The 4,540-nt window shown below is 34.8% G+C and overlaps 1 long non-coding RNA gene across 1 annotated transcript; it reads right to left on the reverse strand.

The window, feature by feature from the left end:
• Positions 1-2,271: 2,271 nt before the first annotated feature.
• LOC125916907 (uncharacterized) lies at positions 2,272-4,286 on the reverse strand. Its single transcript, XR_007456057.1, has 2 exons — positions 4,181-4,286; positions 2,272-2,660 (listed from the first exon to the last, which is right to left on the reverse strand). It is a non-coding gene; the product is annotated as an uncharacterized LOC125916907 (long non-coding RNA).
• Between the last annotated feature and the right edge of the window lie 254 nt (positions 4,287-4,540).

Here is a 4,540-nt window from a genome sequence, read left to right on the forward strand (position 1 = left end):
TTTTAAATGTACTGGTAAAGGAAATTGGCTTCTGATGCATGAATATTTACATGTACACTGAAAGTAGTCCATAATAGAACTGTTAGTTTAAGCCAAGTGTAGACAGTACATCACTCCCTTGAAAAAGAATTAAGCTAAAAAAAAGAGTTGACTTTGCCTTAAAAGGCAGATCGATCTAACCCAAGCCCCATCCGTTACCTACTATGTGATATTTCATCATTATTTGGTGAGAATCACCAAATCCTCACCAATAAATTGGTCTAGGGTATGCTGCTTTTTAAATGGTGGCACTATTTTTACAGATTGCTACTCCAAGGAAGAAAACTGGCCACTTTTCATGTAAATATTTTGTTAAAAGATGTATATATCTCTCTAGGAGTTTTCCCTTAGTTCCTAGGATAGAGTCCAGGAGTAGATTAACAACAAAAAGTCTCCCAAGGATGTCTTGTTTTGATTTACTCTAAGGAACTAATGCTCATTCATTTGGGCCAAAGGGAAGCTATGAATAGAGAGTCACATGAGCCAGATTCCCTACTTCATTGTTCATAGAAACCAGAGAGTAGTTGTGGGAAATCCTACACCATGGTGAAATGCTCCTCTGTAAACTTGAAATCTAGAACAAATGTAGATTTTCACAATGTGCTTATTAATAAATGATATCTATGGAATGAGTTTTAGAGATAATTTACTTCAGAACAATCACTTTTGTTTTGGAAGGGACTCAGGTTTTCTTGCAGTTGTAAGATAACGTTCTATTTGTGTTTTTTCAAAGAGAAGAGAAAGAATGGAGCAGTTACTGTGGACCTTGCAGCAGCTGCTTAAAAAGGTAGTTTTTGAGGCTAACCAAACTTCAGAGGACAATAGAGATGTGAACTTGCTCATTTTAAAGCACAGCAGATTCATCTTAATTTATTAATTAAGATGGGTACGATCTCTGGAAGGTCTCCTTATGTTCAAATATGTTGCCTTATACTATAATGGCTTCATTCTGATAAGTGATCAAGGTCTATAGAAAATTGATACCGGAAAAGATGTTGGTGGTCATAATCCAATCCTTCAGTTTTACAGATAGGGAAAACTGAAGGTCAGAAAAGGGACTAAAAGTCAGTTCATGAGGGAAGAGGAAGTAAGAGGGAAAGCTGAATTAATTCTTAAAATTTTCCTGTAAGGATAGAGATGGTACAAATGAATTTTGCAAAGTAAGTAGTTTTGTGATAATAAAACCCTGCTCTTGAGGTATATTTAATATTTATGTAACAAAAGTGGCTTGATGCAGTATTATTTAAAGAAAAATTTTTTGGATCTGGATTAAACATTCTTGACTTTCTCAGACTTCTTGAAAGCTGATATTCCTATTAAAAAGCATTTATATAGGAATGTTTTACTATATCACTCTGAATCCAGATTTCCAAAAAAATCTGTTGAGGCAAACAACTTCCCTTCTAGGTTTACTCAGTGTACCTTTGTTAAAATAATTTGGAAGCAATCTTTCTATTAAGTTAGGTTTTTAAAAAGCCAATTATTAAGATATTTTTGTTAATTTCCTCATATAAATTATCAGCTACTGTAATTATTACAGGACATTAATAATGATTTAAACATAGTAGCTAATTAAGACTTGTTTATGGTATCTATTAAAATTCTCAACCTGACATTTTAAAACAAAAACATTTTAAAAATAGCTTAGAACAGTATGTGAAAAGGTACTGGAACTTTTAATTTTCCGTAAGTCATGTGAATACTGGGAGCCTGTAGTTCTGGGAAAATGGCTGGTTAAGATTTTTTTTGTTTTAAGTAAGTTGAAGGGCGGAATTTTAACCTCATAGCCAGTTTTGATTTATAAAAACCTTTAGAATTTCGTTAAACCAGTGGCTTTCCCCAAGAAAAAAACCATACTATCTTATAGTTGATTTCATCCTAGTTGAGCGTCCTGTTATCACAGTTGACGAAATCATGCCTGGAAGTAATGTGCCCGGCACCACCACACGGTGGCAGTAGCAGACTCAACGCTTATCCAGAACTGTGAAGTAGCTTATGATGCTACAGGACAGCTTAAAGGTGTGGGCAGAGATAGAAGGTGTATAAGATGAACAGAAAAAATGAGAGAAGCAAAATAAGAAACAAGTGTTTTATTGTGCACATGAATAAAAAGAAATCATACGGGGAATATGTAACTTGAGTTAAGCATATGTTAACTGTCTGACTGTTTGAGGGACAAAGGCCTACAGAGGCCCTCATGGTAATATATAACATAGAAAATAGAAGAGTAACATCTTTATACAATAAACTGTTAGAAATAAGTTTAAGTGTAAAGTTGTGCGTGCCTGCGGCTCTTAAAGATTACCGTGTAGAGACTGGACCCTGCCCTATGTTAAATATTAAAAACACCAAAACCAAAAAAAAAAAAAAAAAAAAACCAAAAAAAAACTTGGGTACTTAGAATTGACTTACTACCATAAAACTTCAGAGTAATAAATGGTGACAGTGGTAGTATTAAATCAAAACTAGTCAAGCACATAGTGTTCCAGTGGAGCAAAAGCATAGTTTATCTTCTCTGTTAGATATGTATAATTGCGGTTTCTTTTTCTTGGGCTTGAAAATTCTCTTTTCCAGATACCTAAGAAAAATGTATACCTTCTGCGTTGAATCCATGTAGCAATCTGAAAAAAGAAACCAAAATGAGATGGTATTGAAAAGATAATTTATAACCTATAACAATGCATAGTTCCTGTACCATGAATTCTAAAACAAACACATCAAACCTCTGAAACCCACCCACTCCTAACACCAGTCATTAAAGAAACTTTATTCTTCAATTAAATTTCTAAGATGTATATTGGTTAAAAATCACATCATTTTGGTGCCTCTTTTGTCACAGCCTGTATGTCTTAAGTCATGGTGAATTTAACCAAATTATCTTAGACCTCCACTATCCAGGCATAAGAGCTCACTGGCACTTGTGAAGCTATTTGGAACTGGAGACTGAAGAGAGATGAATGGCTAATCATCCATGTCCATTTTTCCTCTCTGGGCTCACTATTACTAAGGCTCAAATTAAGTACTGACACATTGCTTTTCTCTGGATACCAATGTATTTATTGGATCCTAGTTAGCAAACTGCATATGCTTAATAACCTTGAAGAAATTTGGTGAGAATGAAAGAAAATAAGATGAAATATTTCTTTAGACCTGAGATTATTTTCAGGATGGTGACAGTTCAAGATGGATTCGAATGTCTGAAAATGGAAGATCGGTTCTTATGAATAATTTCAACTCCTATGACTAACCCCTGATAAAGACTCAGTAGTTCTGCTAGCCTGTCGATGTAAAATATAAACCCCATTTGTCTTAGTTATATAGAACTGTTTCCAGCTCAGAAAAGTCAAACCAATTCCTTTGGTAACAATCTATCCTCATTTTTTATTCACCTCCTAGAACATGGAAATTTTAAATATGAATCGGCTAAAATAGGCAAAAACTGTGCAGTAAGTGATGGTTTATTAGTTAGGAAATCAGTTTTAGTGATTGAAAACTGTGAGTATAGGTTAATAACTACCTGGGTAACTGAAGCCTTATTTTGCTTTCATACCACTTACTTGTTTAAGGAAAACAAAGTTTTGTCTGCATTGCCCAGATAATTATGACACCCTTCTTTTATTTTAGGTGTGTAGAACTTGCCTCCGTCTACAAAACAAGTAACTATTTTATTAAACCGGTTGGTTAGAAATGAAAACCAGGTATGATTGTAAACTGGCATTATTTCATGTGTAGGATCTGTTTTAACAATAGCTATTCCCATCAGAGAAAAAGAATGAGATGCGACTATATCCATTATGCTTCTTCTACCTTCCAGGCTACTATGAAGACACACATTAAGATGAACTATGAATGGGAGTTGGGGGAAGAGGCTGAAGGGGAGGAGCACACACACCACAACACATGTTGACACAGAGGCTATCTCCAGGCTCGGACTGTTCTTTATTACTGTTCTTAAAATGTTCATTCTGCTGCAACTAACTAGCCTCCATCTTCTACACCAAATACTATTCCATGCCATGGAAGTGCTATGCAATAACTCCAGGTAGCACCTTATACCGCTTAAAAGCCTTTAAATCTCTAATCTGAGGGTGTCACAGTAAAGAAATGTAAACACCTTAGGAAAAAAGAAAAATGTAATTACCTGATAAAGTCATCTATGTCCATGGAACGGGCCCGCTTGTCACTAAAACCTGTGCTGGTTAGGATTTGCTGTATTTTATCTGCTATGCTGAAATCTTCTGGTATTATCTATCAATATAAGATTCAGAATAAATGAACAACATATCTTTAATGAAGTCACGTTGACTTTTTTTTGTTTGTTTAGCTCAGTAACTGATAAAATAGTCACCCTTATCTGCTTACGACAGTTTGAAAAGCCTATTTGTACAGTTAATAAGACTCGGACCACCAGTTATGCGGTGGTTCTTCAGTGCATACCAGATACTCAGAAAACTGAATGAGTTACTCATGTATACTCCCCCTTTTCTTAAAAATTCTGGAT

This window comes from Panthera uncia, unplaced genomic scaffold (genome assembly GCF_023721935.1).
Source record: "Panthera uncia isolate 11264 unplaced genomic scaffold, Puncia_PCG_1.0 HiC_scaffold_131, whole genome shotgun sequence".
Lineage (NCBI taxonomy): Eukaryota > Metazoa > Chordata > Mammalia > Carnivora > Felidae > Panthera > Panthera uncia.